Source organism: Lathyrus oleraceus, chromosome 5, assembly GCF_024323335.1.
Source record: "Lathyrus oleraceus cultivar Zhongwan6 chromosome 5, CAAS_Psat_ZW6_1.0, whole genome shotgun sequence".
Taxonomy (NCBI): Eukaryota; Viridiplantae; Streptophyta; class Magnoliopsida; order Fabales; family Fabaceae; genus Lathyrus; species Lathyrus oleraceus.
Window position 1 is genome coordinate 559632381 of NC_066583.1, and position 23015 is coordinate 559655395.

Consider the following 23015-nt stretch of genomic DNA (forward strand, 5'->3'; position numbering starts at 1 on the left):
CCACCGTGCGTTATTTATCCCAAAAGAGGGAAAGGAAACGCTCGAAGTAAACCTGGAAAGGAAATGGTCTTACGATCGGAGATTGCAAGGATCGGGAGTCGGTTACGCAAGGGGAAGGTATTAGCACCCCCTCACGTCTGTCGTACTCGACGGGATCCACGCTCAGAAGAATAGAATAAGGTTGCTGAATAACTGCTCAAAGAATGCACGCACACTGGAATAAGAAACACAGATGGAAGAAGAGGGGAACGGGCTCGCTAGGATATCGCATCCTATGCCTACGTATCTCATCTGGAACGAGAATCAGAGCTACCGTAGTTCGGCTAACACACGCCGAAGCAAACACAACACAAAGACGCTGAGACATCAGAGCAAACACACAACTGGAATCGGAATGCCAATCGCTGGTCTTACATCCAACTCCGAACAACAAACACAAACGAGGAAACCGACTGCCAATCGCTGGACTTACGTCAGACTCCAAGCACACAACAAACACACAAGGAAACCGAATGCCAATCGTTGGGCTTACATCAGACTCCGAACACACAAACAAACACAGGAAACCGACTGCCAATCACTGGACTTACGTCAGACTCCAAACAAGCACACGCTAACCGAACGCTGAGTCGTCAAAAGAAACACAAAGGTTGAACAAACAAGCTAACAGGGAGTCTGGTACTCGAGCCTGCTAGCTGTCAAGCAAACACACACAAAAAGAAAAAGGGTGCCCGGAGAGACCTCGCACGATCTCCTGCCTACGTACCTCATCTGGTATGAGGATCAGGGCAACGTAGTTCCCCTGAACAGGGGAGAAATTTCTATCCTAACCAGAGACTGGGAAATGACAGACTAGAAGGGAGACTGACTCGAGCCTAATAGTTATCATGTAATCCACAATAGTCCTAGGTTGAGGTTTCTAACAAGAGTTTGACTCACCCAGACAGTGAGTCAACTCAAGTCTATCCCTACTGTCGCAACCTGAAAAATACAGTGGTGCAAAAAAACAACCGGCGAAAGAAAAAGATGACAGAAGAGTCGCCACCGTGCGTTATTTATCCCAAAGGAGGGAAAGGAAACGCTCGAAGTAAACCTGAAGAGAGGAAAGGAAAAGACAAGGTCTCGCAACCAAATCTTGGGTTCGGGAGTCGATTATGCGAAGGGAAGGTATTAGCACCCCTACGCATCCGTAGTACTCTACGGGATCCACTCTTGTCGTTCTTGTCTAAAGGGTGTGTGTTTATCTAATGTACTATTTACTAAAAGGGTCAATAGAAAAATGACTCGCACAGATATCGCATCTATTGGATACGTATCTCATATGAATATGAGAATCAGAGTCTTCGTAGCTCGACTACCTATGGGTTAAAGAGGAGTGTGCTCGCTAAGACATCGCGTCTTATACCTACGTATCTCATCGGGAATGAGAATTAGAGCAAAACATAGTTCAGCTAACTACGGGAACAAAGGTCTCGATTGCAACTAGGGCAAGAGAAAGGGAAGGTCTCGATCGCAACGAGGGCGAGAGAAAGGATCGCAACAAGGGCGAAAGCAAACAAGGATTAGTTGTTAGTCGTTAGTCAAACTCGGCAAGACCTCGCATCTTGTGCCTACGTATCTCATCTGAACATGAGAATCAGAGTTGCCGTAGTTCGGCTACATAGGGATTGCCGTCTGAACATGGACTTACAAAGGAGGACACCAGTTGTGTCAAAGGAGAGTGAGCAATGTGTTCACATCCTAGCAGCAGGTGTCGCAGCTCGCTGAATCGAGTCTTAGGCAGTTACCTCTTTGCAATAGGATGGATTGACATGCCACAAGATCGGAGACGCACGGAAGGTCTAAAAGAAATGGGGAAGTTCTGCCCTAGAGTTGTCATGCAATATGTACTTAAGTGTCAGGATTTACAAATGGGAATATCTACCTAATGTTAGCATGCAAAAGAATATGGGAATTCTACCTATGTTATCATACAAAAGAATAAGGGAATCCTACCTATGTTATCATACAAAAGGATAAGGGAATCCTACCTATGTTATCATACAAAAGGATAAGGGAATGCTACCTATGTTATCATACAAAAGGATATGGGAATCCTACCTATGTTATCATACAAAAGGGTTCTATCTAATGGGTGATACCTAATCGGAACAAGAATTGACGAGTGGAGCAAGGAGAAGTGTTAGGGATAAGGGTAGATGGCGATGCATGAAGCAATCGACTTACAAGGTTGATGGCGATGCATAAAGCAATCGACTTACAAAAGGGTGGATGAATACGTGCTGGTTCTGTTAGGTTTTGAAAAATGATTACTCGACGTTGGATCGAGGTTTTGATCTTGCTTTGAAATGGTTATCGAATGTTCATTTTAATTCTTGTATTAACAGATGAATAAAGAATGAAAGAATAAGTATTATACATTTCATGGGAGAGGGATACATTTGTTATGAATGGGGGTTGTCAAAAAATCATGAAATAATTAAATCGGGCCCAAACAACAAAATGACTCGAAATATGAGTGTAAGTGCAAGAGAACCGGCTCATTGTAAGAAAGCCCAAGAGTAAGCTATGTGAGGTTGATGGCGATGCTTAAAAAGCAATCGACTTACAAGGGTGTGGAAAAATGGGCTCGACATTGAATCGAGAAAATATGATTTTTTATAATTTTAAAATGGTTTTGAATGGGTTTTTTATCAATGAGATTGTGATGATTTATCATGATTGTAACATAACTCACACATAAAGGCAAATAATTTGTACAAATGAATGAACAAACACAAATATAATAATTCACATAAATCCCAAAAAAAATGAATAATCACATAAGTCATATTAAAAATAAAATAATAAAAAATAAATAAATGATAGAAACATGTTAGTTAAATGGTAAGGCTAGATAATTAAATATGAGAATTAAAGAAAATATGGAAAAATTAAAATGTTGGAAAACCAAGGCAACATACCAGGGTATTGAACCCACCCCACTCAAGACTATGATACTACCCTTCTCCACCATACCACTCATGGTTATTTATTATTTTGATGCTACTTTAAATATATAAACCAAAATAGATTAAATATTAGAATAAAAAACTAAAATAAAAAAAGTCTGTTGGACTATCCTAATAAACCCAGCCGCTTGGCTGTTGGGTTCTAGAGGCTAGTAAATTGGGAATCAAAAAATGTTAATGTAATATATTAAATGAAAATATTATCAAATGAAAACTTAGGAAATTTAAAACATAAAATTTTTATTGTTTCAATGTTTATCTTTATTTAAAAATAAATTTTAAAAAAAAAAAGGAAAATGGAAACCAACTAACAGACCCTCGTCCTCGTTCTCTTCCAATCTCTCAAACGCTCCTCTCTCTCATGCTTCTTTCAATCTCTTAACGAAATCTCTCTCTCACGTGACCTCACGTCCCTCTCAGCGAAACCCTCTCTCAATCGCGCCACTCTCACAAACTCCAACCAAAATTGTTCTCTCAACCGTACCTCTCTCACTCAATCGCTCTCTCTCAGACGAGACTCTCTACTCTCATCACTCTCACCGAATCTATCAACAAATACATGAAAATGATAAAAGGAAAAAGGAAAGAAATTCTCACAAAGTGTCACGGCGGCGGTGAAAGGCGTGAAGAAGTTGGCCTCCCAATCCAGGTATCCGATTTTGGGATTTTAGGGTTTTTGTTTGAGATTTTCGCCTCCAAGTTTTTTTTTCTGTCCTCAATTCCTGATTCTCTTCTCCTTTTATATTTCTGCAGCTAGGGTTTCAATTGGTGTTTTTTGTGTTCCAGAAGAGTAACTCTGCAAAGCGCTTTGGGTGTTCTCAGAATCAAATTGCCTGTTTGAAGCTAGACTAGAAACGGTAATATGGACTCATACTTTCTCTTTGAATTTTATCTCTATTCCATTTTAGGATTTTTTTCTGGAATTTAACTGCCTTGCTGTTTTTCTTTTACCGCAGTGAAAATTGGTTACAAGTGGAGTGGATGGTCCCAATCAAATTTGTTCATTTTCAAGCTTTTGAATAACCAGAGCCTACCATTGGTTTGTTACTGCATAACATCAGTTGAAGGAAGTTCTGCATGTTTTACCTACTCTACAGCAGACACTAATCCTGCAGAGTTCACCGCCAAATGAACCAGACAAATCACTTTTGCAGATTGTTTTGAATACTTGAAGATGTTGCGGTTTGGTTGATGTTGGAGGATTATACGATGCTAGCAAACCTGCCAATGGCATCTTATCCAGTGGTGTATCATGTAGGTGCTTTTACATATTGAGTTTTTGTGAGCCAAGCTCTGCTACGGATTCTGCTTTGGATTCTGACTTGTGGAGGTTTGCAATGCTATCTGTTTGGAACCCATTACCATGCTTGTATTATACAAATTGTTATGATGCATTGGTAATGGTCAAAAGTTGATGTGAATAGGCTTGGTGTTTGGTCATGCCTGGTATCCTGTTCTGCAGGATATTGACAACATGTTGCAACATGCTCACTTGGCTTAAGGCTGGTTATCCAGTTGGTTTTAGGGTGTTAGCATTGCCATGTCTTATGCAGGTATGACTCTTTGGCTTATTGTGTGGAATAATTGGCATTGTTCTGGCTTAAGTGGGATGCAATCACATGGCTTGCATTAACTGTTGACTGCTTTGTTGGGATGTTTGCATGAATCTTGCTACAGACTTTTGGTTTGTTTACTTGCAGGTAAGCATGGCTTGTGGATTTTGTGTATGCCTCTGGTTGTTAATCAACATGCAAAGTGGGCTAAGTTTCAAGACTAAGCTCACATATTTAACTTGGTGTAGTATTATGATGATGTGTTTGTGCAGTATGTTTTGTAGTACCACATGATGCAATTGTTCCTGGTCTGAGTATATGTTGGATGATGCATGGTTGAATGTTTCTTGGATGCCATTTGTATGCTAGGTGTTTGCGGCATGATGTTCACTTGACCTGTCCAGGTTTGATGGTTGCAGACATGTTTGCTTGTTCCTGCAGGGTGTTTGCAAGGCAATGTTAAATGTGTTGATGAGGATGGTAAGTGAAACTTGGTTGGTCCTCTTGCAGGCAAACTATTGGTTGCGCTGGTTGTTCTTTTGTATGCTGCAGGAATGTTTGGATTGATACTGTTCCATCACCATTTTGAGGGAAGCTAAAGGGTCGAACAGTTCATGAATTAATTCTTGAAGAATTCCGCCATGACCTTTTCATGCAGGAAATTGGTTTGCCGATGCTTCTATTGACAACATTATGCACATGACATAGCCACTGAGAAAATTCAGCATGTGACCCCGACTGTACAGGATTTGATCTAAGAACTTCTTTAAAGTGATTTGCACATTCACTGCAAGGGTACATTCGAGACAAGATCTGTACCAGTTATTTTACATCTTTCTTCTGTTGTCTTGTAGGATTGTCTGGATACTGAGCAGCAAGAGTGTGAAGAAAAGTCCATGTAGCCCTTCCAAGGTCTTCTTTAGTCACAAGGGTAGAGGACTTACCCTTGACAACAGGATCACGTGGTTGTACAGAAGATGTAGTTTTCACAAATGGAGCTTTGATGGAGGCATTGACAGAGCCTATACCAGATGTTCCTGATGACTGGATATGATGGCCTATGATATTAGATACGTGATGTTGAACAAAATTTGCAACTTTCTCAAAGTTATGAAATAAACTCTGTACTGAATTCTCCGACATGTTAGTTACTGTTGCGGTTTGCTTCTGTGTGTGTGGGGTGCTGTTGTTTTGCAGGTTGTAGTTTGATGAACTCTAGCTGAATGATTATCATGAGAATCCATCGTTCTTCCCGTGATCTTAGAGTGAGAAGTTTGGTTAAAACCTTTGAATTGGGTCCTGCTGGCTCATGCTCACAGCAGGTTTATGCTTGGCCATTGACAACACTTATGGTTTTAGGTCATGGCATATTAGCAACACTTCATGGATTGACCTTAATGTTGGTTATGACTTTGGTCTGTGCAGGTTAGGCGTTGCAGCAGGTTGGTATAGCAGGGCAAATGCAGCATGATGGAAGTTAATTGGCAAAGCAAGATTCTAAAGGTTCAAGGTGTGACCATGTTGACATTAAAGTGAATAAGCCAAGCACAAGTGGTTAAACCAAAGATAACATGGACATGGATAATGGAATGAGAGTTATGGCCAGCCATTTAGTGATTAGGGATGACCAATGGCATAGGGTTGACTTTGGTCAAAGTTGACCAAAAAGTCAACTGTTGACCAAAGTCAACAATTGGTTAAAATTCGATTTTATTTGCATTTTTCTTGTAAATGGACAAATGATTGATGATTGTGGTGAAAATTAAGGCTTTTGGGTTTTGGGTGACTTTGGTCAATGTTGACCAAAAAGTCAACTGTTGACCAAAGTCAACAATTGGTCAAAACTGTCAAGACTTGTACCCTTTTTTTTATGTAGAATCAAATGTGATGGTTTAGAATGATGTGAAATGAATTGAAATGGTTTGAAATTTGTTTTACAATTGGTTTATTTTATGACTTGAGTGCTTGACTTTGAAAAGAACATGACTTGACTGGTAGTATGTGTTAACAAGGCCATGAAATGATGGTATAAGATTAGGATTTGAAAGGGATATTCATGAATCAAGTGGCATGATTGGCAATTGGCTTGTGACACAAGAAGGTTGGTTGTTCGGATGACCAAGACCATATGTGCATTAACAATCACATGAACAACATCATGACTTTGGATCAAGACCAATCCTCATATAAAACCAAAGTAAGGTTAGGCCAGGCATGCTAAACAAAAATAAAAAACATAAAAAATTCAGGACCAAAATCGGGGTATGACACCTACGTACATCAACTTCCTCAAAAGTTGATCATACGACTCCTACAGAAAGGAGATGATAAGCTAAGCAGATAAACATCAAAGCAAATAGCACACACTATACACAACCAAGGGGCTCAAGCAAGGTTAGGTTTTAGTCAAGGGGTCATATCGACCTTGACAAACAAACCAACTGGAAATGGGTGTTTTGAGCTCTTAACCCTAACATTGAGAGTTAGGGTGAAGCAGATGAAATGGGAATGAGGGGTGTGCCTCATAGCTCTTATCCCTGGCCTGGGAGAGCTTTAATCAATAGAAAGTGTGGGAGTCCAGAATGAATGAACTCTTCTCCACATGACTGACACTACAAGATTTTTGGTTTTTATTCAAAGTGCATCAACACATGGTGTGAGCAAAATGAATGACACAACAGAATAACAGGGGATGGATTACACATCCCTTTTATCTTCCAGTTGCCTCTTAAGAGGACTTAACCTGCTTGGCACAAAGTTAAACAATAAAAAACATGGCCTCTTAAGGAGGGCTTCAGACAGGTGCCTGCCAGTTACAGCAGGTCTTCCAGACTACATGAAGATCAAGGAATTATACCTCAGTGGTATGCTAACCACAAGCAAGCATAGCAAAGTTCAAATGAACTTAAAGCAACTTAGGTACATGTGGAAACAGCTAAACCAATCAGTATAATACTCAGACACACAGTCAACAGTCAATATCAAACAGACAACCCAATATGCAATACATAAACCATAAACACACGTGAGTTGTTCTCAAAGCCTGCAAAACACGCAAATGTTAGCCAACAACAACAAACGATCAAGCTCAAATGAAGGAGCAACATCAACCATGGAGATGTACACTTGAACCTGAAGTCACAACTCAAATGTAAGTAACAAACCACTAGGTCAAAGCCTAGGGTCAAAAGTGAATCAAAAAGCCAAAACAGAACTTGATATTCAACATGGATCATATTTAACCAATCAAGAACAAGTCCTAAAAAGGACCAAACCAAAATCATCATGCAAGTTTATGTAATAGGCAAGAGAAGTCAATGACCAATTCAAGGCACACATTTGAACATTAAGAATGAAAAATCCCAATCAAAACAGAAATGATTCAAATAATTCTGGAAAAATTCATGAGCATTCAACACATCCAAAACATTCATCATGCAAAAGATCAGAAGCATTAGAGGTCATTTGGCATGGAAATCAAATTGCACAAGTTAGACAACCAAAGGTGTGACACAAATTGTCACACCATGCAAACACAAGCATAAAACAGAATTGGCACGTGAGAAAAATACCAAACCAAGCCTAAAAGGTTCATCAATGTGTCTAGAATCAGCATGTAAAATTTCAAGTCCATTGGATTAAAATCAATCATTTTATGATAGAAAGAGCAAGGCAAGGTCACATATGCATACATGATCAATCAACCTAGAGCAAATAAAATTCCAGCCATGCACAACTTCAGAAAAAATCATCATAAAAAACTAGACGTCTCAAGGAACAATTAGCAAAAAACCAAGTATATTTTGGATCATTTTTCAATTTGATATGCATTTTACAAGTTGGAAAAAATAATGAAAATCAAGATGAACATATATTAGAAATTTGGAGGGAAAGGCAATAAAATATGAATGGATTTGAATATTTGTCTTCGCTGGGAATCGAACCAGGTTGAGATTCAAATGAGGAGTGCGCCTAGCAATGAAACTACGTCGTTTTGGCTTAAAAGCCCTAGGGAAATAGCGGCGGTTACAACGGTCACAAAAACCGACGCAAATGATGAATCTTCATCTTCTTCATGAAGAACACGAAGAACACTCATGAACTTCAATGGAGTTTTTCCAGATTTTTCCAGATTTCCAGAAATGCTCAGATTTTCAAAAACTTTATACCAAAACGAAGCTCATGCAAAGGAGATAACAGATCAAGCATCAATTAATCCTAATTCAACATGATTCATGCAAATCGAAGCAAATAAAGTTTGACATGTGAAACTTCAATCAAGCATATCTCTCTCAATTCTTATCCAAATCGCACGAAATTTATATCAAAACGATCAGCAAAGCAAGATCTACAAGAATATCTACATGAATCGTGAAATTATGAAGCTCGAAAAACTCACCTCTTGAAGAGCAGTTCCTTGTTTTGCACGATTCAAAGCTCCAGATGATCCAAATCAGTTCCAGAATGCTTGTGATGATGTTTGATGAAGAAAAGGAAGCTTGAGAACGTGTAGATCTAGATTAATAATCAACTTCAATCTTTGAGTTTTGAGCTTCAAATGCTTGGTTCTTGCACGAATTCAACAAACCAATACTTGATTCACACTCTAATCAACTCACTGATCATGAATCTTCAACAAAAACAAGGTGTTATGTTGAAGGATTTTGAAATTTGGTTTGAAGAAAATTTTGGAGGGAGAGAGAAACTAGATCTAGAAATGTGAAATTGTGATTAACCTCCCTCAATTCTATTATGATTAGAGTATATATATGCTCTACTAATCACCTTGTTAATTCATAACTAACTTGGCTAATGAAAATAAGGTGTTTTGCAAAAAATCAAAATTTGCATGGTGCATGTACCAATTAAACGTGAACAGTACCCTTGGCTTGATCATTTTCACTTAAAATCCTTTTTTAAACTCAATGGCAATGGTAGAAAGTCCATACAATGCACCATTTTTGAATTTTGCAATTTCCCTCCAAAAAAGGCATGGATATGCAAGTGATTATGTGATGAGATTTTATGTAATGTGATGCATGATTTGGAAATTAGAGGTCAAGAGAAGAATATTGCAAAAAGAACCACTCAATTTGAAGCTTTCGATCAAAAGTTATGCTCATTTGGAGTTCCATGTATACTTGGCAATGATTTGACCATATCTCTTCAACCATTCATCATAAATTCATGATCTTGGACTTTTTGGAAATGGGAGAAAGAGATCTTCAACTTTCATGTTGGAAAAAATTTCATTTGAAGCTTTTTTGATGATGTAAGATCAAGTTGAATTTGAACCAAAAACTTTCCACTTTTGGAAACTTTCAATTATAGGTCACTTTCCATTTTGGGAAACTTTTGATCTGACCTCAAATTCTTCAAGATATGCATTTGACATGATTAATAAGCCTCTTTTGAACATGAATGAGATGTTGAAAATCATTTCTCCACCTCCTAGCCCTCAGTTGACTTTCTGTTGACTTTCTGGTTGACAGATGACTTGAACATGCACAGACGATTTTGAGCCTCAACCACTTGATGAAATGACACCAAAATGAACCCCTAACTTATGCAAGCTCAATAAAACCACATGATGATCTCCATCTTAATAAATACCTCATCTCCTTGAAAAATCCTGACTGGTAGAATAGCACTGATTAGGGTTGACCAGAGGTCAAAACCCTAATCCCAAGGAACATGATCAGGAACAATGAACCCCTTGAGGATGATAAGACCATGATGATAGTGACATATCCTTTCAACCAAGATAATACTCAACCTCCTTGAAGAACCAAGAAAACCCTAATTGAAGCACAAACCCTCAAATGGCTGGTGATCAATTTATGAGACCCTCAGGCATGAATCTCTTAACCTCTCTATCTTCTGAGAAAGACTTAGGAGGATGACTTGTTTATTTTCACATGATATGCAATATGCAATGACTAATGTCCTAAAAATGAAATCCAAAATGCTAAACTAGTCCCAAGAAGAGGAGGGCAAATTTTGAGGTGTTACAGCGGTCATCTCTACCTTTGAGAAACCTATTACGCTCCAATATATTTCTAACAAGATGATTACCTTTGCTTAGGCTACCACATTTTTTGTAGTAGGTAATATACCTCCCTCCTTGAGCTACCCTATTGTTTAAGTTTCCCCGTGATTGGTAGTCGGTAGTCTCATTCCCTAGTGGGGTTGATAATCTCATCCCCTTGGAGACATCACCCCTTCCTCAATTGAAGTCACGATCCTTTGGAATGATTTATTCCCTAGGAATCCCTGATCCATTGGAATTTTCAAATCTTCTTCCTCAGCTGAAGTTATAATCTTTTCCTTAGTGGAATTTCCTTTTGTCTGTCCCCACAGTGGTGTTCCTTTATCCCTGTGTGTTTTCTCAACTAATATTACTCCCCTGTGACATTGTTCCTCATAAAATTCTTGAGTCCTGCATGCATATCATATCATGAGCACTTGGTGGCCTCTTAGGGCCAAAAATTGTGCATGTTTGTATTTAAGTCTCTCCAATCACGTCGAGATGAAAATTCCAATATTCATACCTCTAGATTGAAGAAACTTAAATATGGGCATCTGTCATACCCTAATTTTCAACCCTAATATTCCACAATCATTTGTATCATTTGCATGACATCTAGCATCTTTGCATTACTAACCTATTGAAAATACAAAAACATTTTCTACTTTGTTTGTCTTAAGCTGGGTGGGGTTTTGCACCAAGAGCTTTCAAAGATTGATTAATCAAGACTTGGAATGAGTTTAAAAATTTCAAACTCCTCATCCTTCCAAAGTAATCAAGTTACTTCCATCAACAAGAATCAATTTTAATATCATTCCATCTCAAATTCATCAAGGCCAGAGTCCATCTGATACCCTTAACTAGGGTTTTGACCCAAAGTCAAATGTTTGACCTTTTAGCCAACGCATGATCCCAAAGCTTGAAGTATGGTTCAAATACTTAAAATACATCATAAGTGATCTATTCACATTATCCAATGTTCCTAAGAGATCCCATTCATTAAAGATTGCAAGAATTGGATTCATCTAATACAAAGTTAACTAAGGCAAAGTCAAAGTTTAACTTTTGACATTTTTGGTCAACCATGGACTTCTCAACTCAAGGATCATGAAAATATGGTTGATGGATGCATTTGATAAAGAAAAAACAAGAAATTGGAGGTTACTTGCAAAAAGGGCAAGATTTGGTTTTGTAAATGTTTCTAAGTTATGAAAAAAATACATGTCCAAGTACCCATCTTTCCAAGGCCATAACTTGTGATCCAGGCTACCATTTTCTTTGCTCCAATGATCAGATTAAAGGTCGTTATTCATACTTCAACTTTGTCCTTGATTATTGATTCCCATAAAATGCAAGGATTTCAAGTTATGAAGCCATGAAGTTGGTACCATAAAATTGAAACACTTACAAAAAATTTTAACCAAATTTGCCTTCAAAAAATGGCTTACTTGATCATCACTTTTCACCATGATCCACATTTATTCAAGTAAAACTCCCAACATTAAATTTGAAGAGGATGGTCTTAGATTTCCAAAAAGTCCAATATCATGAAATTATCATATCTGAGCTAGGAGTTTCGAAGAGATGAAGTTAGCTCTCCAAATCTGAATTTTGGGTCATTTTCATGACAAGTTCATCATGCAACCTTGGGCCAAAGCTACATAATCTTACTTTACATGCTATCTTACTTCTAAATCTCACCTTGATCAGAATATTACATAAACCATTGGTGCATTACACAAGGGATTGAGCCATTGAACAAGTCTTGATGCCATATTTGGAAGGTTTTGCAAAAAGCTTCATATCCATTTTGATAAAGGCCAACTTTTCCAACCACTCTTGCATTGAGCTTTCAACTTGTTTCTTCTGATCACACTTAACCTCTAAACCATAAGCAGCATCCTAAACCTCAAGATAAGTACCTCTAAACTCCTCATTTCACTCCACATTTTCATCATGATCCATTATGCATTTTGTGCAAAATGAAACCAAAGTCACCAAACTAACATTCCAATTGAACCAATATTGATTTATGCAAGTTACATGAACCATATGGAGCCTCTATAAATAGAGAGACAAGCCTCATAACTCAATACACCGGAATTGGCACAAAAACTCCATTGTAGCAAATTCTCCAAACCTCAAACTTCCAAATTCCATTGTGCTTGTGTTTTTTTCAAACCAACACTTCAAACAACTTCTAAACATACATGATCGGTCACCATTTCCAGTGAATTCCCACCGTTAATCCGACGTATTTTCATCACTTTGGTAAGATTTATGTTTGTTTTTAGTTGCTTCGGAGTCATTTATCATGTTTTGTTGGTTTGGTATCGCATTGCATTCGATTACAAGTTTATGTCAAAAAGATCTCGTTTATGCTTCGTTTGGTAGTGTCATTGTTACAGGCCATTGCACAGGTTTAAAAGCAATAATGGTGAAGCTATGGATACTCAGAAAGGCAAAAACTGTGAAGAAACAGCAGGTCAACACGGGCACCCGTGTGCCACAATACTGCCTGTGTTGTTGATCAGGCAGAGCAAAATGAGAGGAGAAAAACAGAGATCAACACGGGCACCGGTGTGGTGACACACGACCGTGTTGTTTAAAACAATGCATTAACACGGGCACCCGTGTGGAGGAACACGGCCCGTGTTGTTGCCTCTGTAGCTTGTGTTGAAAATAATTAATTATGGAGAACAACACGGCCACCCGTGTGGTGACACACGGCCGTGTTGATTGGGCGCAGCTTGGAAACCCTAACTTTTGCTTTGTGAATCGATTCTGCTCATTAAGGGTAGTTTGGACCTTTTGCTTGGAAGATATTGACCTGAAACTATAAGAAGGCTTGGAAGAGAAAGGAGAAGGCACTTTTTGACGTACGAAAGAAAACACGGCATTGAGAAGATAGCGAAAACGGAGGATTTGAAGACTGCGAGATTCAAGGGTTCCGACCATTGAAGATCCAAATCTCCTAGTTCTTTGTAATGTCTAATTTTCATACTATGCTTTCTTTGAATACTATGAGAGGCTAAACCCCCATGTTAGGGGGGTGGTCCTGATTTGATCGTATGTTATGAATTTGAACAAATGATTTCCTTATTGCTATGTTACTTATTTCAATTCAATTGTGTGATGTTATTATGCTTTTGTATCGGACAAATACAAATTGATCTATGACTATCAATAACAGGATTGGGATTGTTAGGGTTTTCACACAATTAGGTTTATGATTGCATCATCTAGGACTAGTAACTTTTGTAAACCACCGCAAACCTTGATATTATTTATGATTAAAACCAATGATTAATTGAATGGACATTTGAGTAAGAATTTGTAGTTTAATAGTTTCTTCCTTAAGGACTTAAGGAAGAACATTATGAGGTTAGGTAATTGAATGTTTCATATATATTAAGGAAATCTTGACTGAATTCATAACTGGTTAAATCAACCACTTCCCCTAGCATATTTTATATTAATCAATTATATTTTACTGTCTGTTGTGTTTATTGTTAGAATTCCAAAACAACCAAACCATTATCTTTTTGTTCTGATAGAATCAAAGTAAAATAAGTATTTCCTACGCAATCCTTGAGATCGATACTTGGAGATAAACTCCTTATTACTACATCGGTAAAAATAGTACACTTGCTATTTTTCCGATCAAGTTTTTGGCGCCGTTGCCGGGGATTGCCAAAATACCTATTTTAATTTTTATTCGATTGAAATTTTGTTGCTAGTCAACCAAAATTGTATCTGTGACAATCTTGTTATTCAAGCCTAATATTTGTCTAACTAGTTTATGCGAGGTAAGGCCTCAGCGGATTTTTCTTTTGACGCAGATCCAGAAAGAACTCTTCGCGCTAGACTGAGACAAGCTAAGCGAGAAAAACTGGAATTAGCAGATAAAGCAGAGGAGGAAGTTGTTTCAGTGCACTCAGAGAATTCAGATTCAGACGCGGAAACAGTTCCTGAAATCATGGCTGCAAACCCACCACCACCACCACCACCACCACCAGAGAGACTTCTCGGTGACTATGATGGAACCAACACTCTGGGTGGTCGTATGACAATTGTCAACCAACCGGTTAATGTGGAACAATTTCAGTTGCATCCCAGCACCATTAATCAACTCGAAAGGCGGTCCTTTTCTGGAAGAGTGAATGAAGATGCCAACAAGTATCTCCAAAGGTTTTTGACTATGAGCACAACGCTGAAAATGCCGGGACATAACGAAGAAGCAATGAGGCTTCGTATGTTCCCATTCACTTTAGCAGATGAAGCCGAAGAGTGGTTCTATTCCTTACCTGCTGGCAGTATCACTAGATGGGAGCAGATGGAAACAGCATTCTTGCAGGAATATTTTCCCGCATCTGTGTCACTGAGAAAAAGATACGAAATCCTAAACTTCAAGCAGAAGGAGGGTGAGTCACTAGGAGATGCCTATAAAAGATTCAAGAGAATTCTAGTGGCTTGTCCTACTCACAACATGGATGAAACTGAGCAAATGCAAATGTTTGTTAATGGTCTCCGAATTCAAACGAGACAAATCCTTGATTCAGCAGCTGGTGGCTCAGCTAACTTTGCAACAGCCACCGGTATGAAGAAGATAATTGAAGCAATTGCCTCAAATGAGCATCTGGAGTTGTATGATAGGGTGTCAAGCAAATCTACATTAATTGATTTGAAGCTTGAAACAAACAAGCAGGTAAAAATTGAAGAAGCAGTTGCTGCAGAGGTGGAGAAAAGGTTGAAGGCACTAAACATAGGTGCTCAGAAGGTGGCTCAAGTACAACAGGCACCTAACGATGTGTGTGGCATTTGTAATGGACCACACAATACTGTTCATTGCTTTGCAACACCACAGCAGATAGAAGATATCAAGTTTTTAAAGCAAAATAATCCCTACTCCAACACATACAATCCGGGGTGGAAGAATCATCCCAACTTTGCATGGGGGGATCAGAAAGGGAATGTACAACAGCAAGTGCAAGGCCAATATCAAAACCAATATCAGCAACAGCAACAACAAGTCCCGAAGAAGGCAGATTGGGAGATTGCAATTGAAAAGATGGCAGCCCAAAATATGCAATTTGAAGAAGAGACTAGAAACAATCAGAAACACACCGTCGCATCCCTAAAGAATCTCGAAGTTCAGCTGGGGCAGATAGCACAACAACTGGCAAGTTCTCGAACACCAGGTTCCCTACCAAGTGAAACAGTTCAAAATCCGAGAGGTCAGGAGAATGTTAATACTGTCACGACGACAGAGAAAAAGGCGGCTAAAAAGGAAAAAATTATATCACCGAGCGAACCGATTAGAGAAGAAACTACAAAAGGAATTAAACCAGTGATTAAGTTGCCCTACCCTCATAAAATGACAAAGAAGGAACCTAGTGAGTCAGACTTGGAGAAATTCATGACAATGTTTAAAAGGATTGAGGGTCATATGACTTTGTTTGAAGCACTTGAAAGGATGTCCATGTACAAGAAATTCGTGGAAGAGGTAATGGCTGAAAAGAACCAACCACTGAAGAACAGGTATCTGGTAAGAAACAATATAAGGCAAACTCCCTGGAGCAGAACATTCCTAACAAACAGAAGGATTCAGGAACCGTCACAGTACCATGCACAATCAAAGAAAGAACCTTCAAAAAGGTACTAATAGATTCGGGAGCTAGTGTGAATTTGATGCCATTATCGGTCTATCACAGGCTGGGTATTAAAAATATCAGTGATATAAAGACCAATCTGAAGTTTACGGATCACTCAAGAAAAGATGCATATGGTATAACTGAAGATGTGCTGGTAACAATAGCGGACTTGACTTTCCTAGTCGATTTTGTAATCCTAGACATACCTGAAGACAATGAGGCACCCATCATTCTGGGTCGACCTTTCATGAAGACGAGTCGATGCAAGCTCGACATGGATGAGTGCACGTTAACCTTGAAAGTTCACAACAAGGAAATAATATTGAATGCTATTGAAAACCAGGAGATGGAGGAAGATACAAAATCTCAGTATCAAGTAGGCTTAATCAGGACATTGAATACTATCAAAGGCTCACCACTGCCAGTAGCCACCCGAAATGGAAAGATTCCTAACACTGAAAGGATAGTTAAAAAGGAATCATGGCACAAAGGAGTCCACACTGATAAAAGAGACAAGAGGTGCAATAAGGTTTTGAACCTGAAATACCCTCCATGATAAGGAAATGAACCGTCGAGCCATGCGACGTTAAACGAAGCGCTTCGTGGGAGGCAACCCACGCGTTTGATTTCTAATTTATTTCGTTTTTATTTTTCTTTGTGTGTGCTAAAATTTTGTGTAGGGGAGGAGGAGAATCAAAAGGGCAAAGTCACAAACACCTCCAAATGGAAGGAAACCACACAAGTGCAGTAAACCAACAGTAGTCTCTGTGAGTCCCCTTTGTATCTGGATTTAAACATTGAGGTCAATGTTTAGTTCAAGTGTGGGGGGGTTTTCTCCTTTTATGTTTTTATTTTCTTTCAATTTGTTTTGTTTTTGTTATGTTATCGTTATATTAGTATGTTTGTTTGTTTTGTTGTTTTCTGTTCTTTTGGACCTACTGTGTGTACAGAGTGATGAGAAACGGTTGGACAAGCCCGGGATCAATGGTAGTGGATGAAAGACACCCCTCATACTTATTCTGATAAGGCACCCCGGAAGTTGATGCAACCATGAGAAAGTAAAGTCGGACACAATTTGGTGACACTGGACCAAGAGAGCGGTATGGAAAGACCAAGTCAGAGAAGAACCACATAACACGAGGAGACTTCAGAGCTTGCAAGCTAACCAACATGGTGAGATCACAAAAATTCAAACACTAAATATCAACATGAGAGTTCAGCCAGGTATGACTTTATCACTCTGATTTTGCGTATGTCCTGTTGACACGTCACAGCATGACAACACACACTGAGGCAAGTTGTTTGTTTAGCCAGGGCCTTTCTAACCATCCCTATCTGTATGTTTCCCTTCGTAAACCCCGTTGAGCCTTAGCCATTTTATTCATCGTAAACCCCATGTTAACTTTTAAGCATTATTCATCATAAACCCCCTGTTAACTTTTAATCATTCATTTCCTTTTGTTTCATAACTCGGTATGATTGTGTGAATTGCAAGATGTGCAATAAAACTAAGTTTGGGGTGGAAATCTTGAAAGAGAAGGCAAGTGCATAATAAGAGATCATACAAAAAGATAAAGAGTATGTATGTGCTGTAAAAGAAAAAAAAGGAAAAAAAAGAGAAAAGAAAAACAAAAGAGAAAAATGCACTTGCCGAGACTTAAGACTCTAACACATATAAAATGCTCGAAAAATGTGAGTAGAAAAAGAGTCAAAAGAGTGAAATTAACCCCCAGAGTATACGTGATGCACGAGAAAAAGAGAAAGAAAAATCACACAACATGACTACCGAGTTCAAAACCCTTTGTTATCCAATTTTTTTGTTTATCCCACCGTACCCAAGCCCCGTTACAACCCAAAAAGACCTCTAAAAATGTGTGGAATCTGCTGTGGTAGTGACATTAGAATGTATTCAAAGTTTAGAGTTGGTATTGCATACTGTGCTGTGAGTGTACACACCTAACCCTAAGAGATATTATGAGTGTGTGAAAAGCTTGCAGGTGAAGAGGTTTCTGATGTGGAAATATGGTAAACTGCCTGAATTGGAGAGACCTGAAACTCGATTGGAAAGGAAGAACACAAATGGTGAAAGACTAGGGTGCATTGTGGAATATGAATTCGGGGGTGACCTTTGTTTAGACTCAATACATCACTTGAGGACAAGCAATGAGACAAGTTTGGGGTTGTGATCGGTCACCATTTCCAGTGAATTCCCACCGTTAATCCGACGTATTTTCATCACTTTGGTAAGATTTATGTTTGTTTTTAGTTGCTTCGGAGTCATTTATCATGTTTTGTTGGTTTGGTATCGCATTGCATTCGACTACAAGTTTATGTCAAAAAGATCTCGTTTATGCTTTGTTTGGTAGTGTCATTGTTACAGGCCATTGCACAGGTTTAAAAGCAATAATGGTGAAGCTATGGATACTCAGAAAGGCAAAAAATATGAAGAAACAGCAGGTCAACACGGACACCCGTGTGCCACAACACTGCTCGTGTTGTTGATCAGGCAGAGCAAAATGAGAGGAGAAAAACAGATATCAACACGGGCACCAGTGTGGTGACACACGGCCGTGTTGTTTAAAACAATGCATTAACACGGGCACCCGTGTGGAGGAACACGGCCCGTGTTGTTGCCTCTGTAGCTTGTGTTGAAAATAATTAATTATGGAGAACAACACGGCCACCCGTGTGGTGACACACGGCCGTGTTGATTGGGCGCAGCTTGGAAACCCTAACTTTTGCTTTGTGAACCGATTCTGCTCATTAAGGGTAGTTTGGACCTTTTGCTTGGAAGAGATTGATCTGAAACTATAAGAAGGCTTGGAAGAGAAATGAGAAGGCACTTTTTGACGTACGAAAGAAAACACGGCATTGAGAAGATAGCGAAAACGGAGGATTTGAAGACGGCGAGATTCAAGGGTTCCGACCATTGAAGATCCAAATCTCCTAGTTCTTTGTAATGTCTAATTTTCATACTATACTTTCTTTGAATACTATGAGGGGCTAAACCCCTATGTTAGGGGGGTGGTCCTGATTTGATCGTATGTTATGAATTTGAACAAATGATTTCCTTATTGCTATGTTACTTATTTCAATTCAATTGTGTGATGTTATTATGCTTTTGTATCGGACAAATACAAATTGATCTATGACTATCAATAACAGGATTGGGATTGTTAGGGTTTTCACATAATTAGGTTTATGATTGCATCATCTAGGACTAGTAACTTTTGTAAACCACCGCAAACCTTGATATTATTTATGATTAAAACCAATGATTAATTGAATGGACATTTGAGTAAGAATTGGTAGTTTAATAGTTTCTTCCTTAAGGACTTAAGGAAGAACATTATGAGGTTAGGTAATTGAATGTTTCATATATATTAAGGAAATCTTGACTGAATTCATAACTGGTTAAATCAACCACTTCCCCTAGCATATTTTATATTAATCAATTATATTTTACTGTCTGTTGTGTTTATTGTTAGAATTCCAAAACAACCAAACCATTATCTTTTTGTTCTGATAGAATCAAAGTAAAATAAGTATTTCCTACGCAATCCTTGAGATCGATACTTGGAGATAAACTCCTTATTACTACATCGGTAAAAATAGTACACTTGCTATTTTTCCGATCAATACATTAGAAATTGTACAAACACTTGAGCAACTTCTGTAACAGCCCTATCATCATCTTCCAAATCACATTTTCATAGCTTGCAACTTTATTTGGAAAGGAAGAACCAAGCACTCTCAGCTCAAGCCAGACATTCAAACACCTTTCTTGAGGTGTAAGGAAGTTGTTCAAATCATAAAATCAAATCTGGAACACCCCTATTTCAAAACACGATTTTCATTTTTGAGGTATATATTCATTTATGCAATTTATGATTTAAGACACCATTTTGCATCATTCTTGTTACCATTTCACTTGCCAAGATGTGAGGAACAAAACCCCTATGATCATTGGTCTTAATCGGTGATGTTTGGAATTTAATTTTAAATTCAATTTTTAGGATTCATATGCATTTTTTTATTTCTGGATATTTATCAAAAATAAATGAAATTGGTGAGTGTCATTAGATTCCTTGCGAAATTCTAAGCAATTTTGTTCTTTACAACTTTTGATTTCGTTAAGAATTGAGAGAGTTAGAGTTTTGACATTAAGTGAAAATGGTGGAAATGATGGACTACAGGATGAATGAGGAAGATGAAGTTTGAAGCAATTTTTAAATTTTTAAAGTGACTTTAATATATATTTTAATTGATGTAACTTAATAGACAAATTGGCATTGTGCCCCAGTGGTGAAACACTAGTTTGTTAAGTCTTTGGGCGTGGGTTCAAACTTGGGGAGTGTAATGTTCATTTTTTTCTCACTTGTTAAAGGTTCATTTTTCTTCATAACTTCAAATATCCATAACTTCATGATCCCTTAACATTTTTGACCCATTCTTTTTTCCATGTGTTCATGAGAATGTCTATTTTATGATGACACCAAAAAATTCCCAAAAATATTATTTATTTCACCACTTTTGATTGGATGGAAAATATGTGTTTTTAAGTGTTTTTTAAGGCTCCTAATTGATTCTTTTGGCTTATGTCTTGTTTGTTCTTGATGTTGAAAGTCTGTATGATTAAAGCACACTCTTTTAAATGTTGATTGTTATCCTTAATATGTTTGAACTTGATTATCTTCATACAATGTATCAATTGATTCACCTTGAAAAACATGTTTGAATGAATGGTTAGGAGGTGATTAGGTTTCCACTTAAGTTTGGTCTTATCATAAACTTTGATTCAAGTTTAATGTTTATTTTGTGAAGACTTACAGTTGATGCATGTTTGACCTAAATTGATTCATGTTGTGTTTACCATATACCAATGAATGCTTTTACCGTGTCAAATATGATTTTGTCTTCACCATCAATATGTTGTGTCGTGTGATGTTATGTGAAACTTTGTCATGTCTTGCTTATGTTTATCTCAATGCCTAAAAACCATGATTAATATTGTCATCCATACCTCACTCACTTTGTGATTGTCATTGTATTTAGCCATATTTTGTGCCTCAATGTTAATGCATGTTCAACCTTGTTATTGTTTATATCCAAGGGAAAGGAATCATGACATTATTGTCATTTTGCATGTGTGTGTTCATCTGCATTCTATACAACTTTGCTTCCCCTTAATCCAAAAACTTCTAGATACAATCTTAGGTTCCCCTCAATGTAAACCTTAGGATTTTATCTCTCTCTCTCTCCTTCTTATAACCACTTTCATAATAAACTTTGACTTAGGTCATTATTTTCCCTTTCATTTCTTAATCAAGTGCTTCAAAACACTTAAGCATATTCAAAGATCTTTTCATAAGATCTAAAAAACACAAACTCAATTTAAGCCCTTTTGCCACTTTGGCTTTTCCATGTTTAAAAACTTTTCATAAAAGGATTAGACATGAGTCATCCCTAGTTGAGATTTAAATCTCCTACCCCATAACATTGTTGAGATTGATATTGATTCTTTTCCATTTAAAAGAGGTATATGGCATACTTGTTGATTCTATATCCAAGTGAGAGCCATTTTCAATTTGATGCAAAGATCTATATTCCACATGTTTGTGGTGGTTTAAAAGTGAGTTTTCTCCTTAAGATGACAATTTGTCTCTTTCTCATAAAATCAACCCCAATAAATCCTTCTTACTTTTGCACCTGAACTACGAGGTTTTAATCCTTCACGGGTACGTAGGCATAAGACTCAATGTCTTTCCAAATCATCAAACAATAAAAAAAGAGTACTACATGTGATTAGGGTGCTAATACCTTCCCTTTTCATAACACACCCCCGTACCTTAGAATCTCCCCCCCCCCCTTTTGCTTAGCTTAAGTTTAATCTTCTAGCTTTGCATATACATATTGGGTTATTTTTGAATCTTTTCCCCTTCCCTTGGATAAATTAAAGTTCAGTGGTGATATTTTGATTCATGAGTCAAGTCTAATCAATAGCTTGATATTCGATTCTTCACCGCGATATTATCCAGTGTGGATAGTCAAGCTCGGGTATATAGCTTTTCTCATGTAGCATCATGCCACCCAACAAAGAGTATATAACAAATATTCAGCATATAATGAATATGAATATTTAAAGCAATAAAGAATGTTGTAAATAACATAAAGATAAAGCGAGTAAGTCATAAAGATAAACACCCAAACAAACAAGGAAACAAACAAAACTAGACTCGAATCGTTCTTGCAAGAGCAAGGACTCCCCAGCAGAGTCGCCAGCTGAAGCTACACAAAATATACTTGAGCGCATCACACACTTAAAGATACAACACAGTTGTCACTGAACTTTATTTATTCCCGATGGAAATGGAAAACATCGATAAAACCCAGGGAAGAGAAATAAGGGTAAAGAAGTTGGTTATGCAAGGGGAAGATATTAGCATCCCTCAAATCCGTTGTACTCAACGGGAACCATTTTGATTGTTCTTCGCTTGAATGGGTGTTACTATCTAAAGGTTACTTGCGAATGGGAAAAAGTGAAAAAGAAAGGTTTAATAATAAGTGTGCTCGCCAAGGATTCGAACCCTCATGCCTACGTATCCTCATCGTGCAATGAGGAAATCAGAGCTCCATACTTCCTGGTAGAAAATACAGATATGTTGGTCGTTTCTAGTGAACAATGTTAACATTCGCATTCTAGCAGTTAGACGTTGCTTGTAGGCTCGCACATAGGAGACTTAAGCGTTTGTTTATTTGCAGTAGAATG

General features: G+C 37.9%; 1 pseudogene; it reads right to left on the minus strand.

Moving 5' to 3' along the window:
• Positions 1-5176: 5176 nt before the first annotated feature.
• On the minus strand, positions 5177-5750 carry LOC127082063 (FAD-linked sulfhydryl oxidase ERV1-like; annotated as a pseudogene).
• Positions 5751-23015: the final 17265 nt, after the last annotated feature.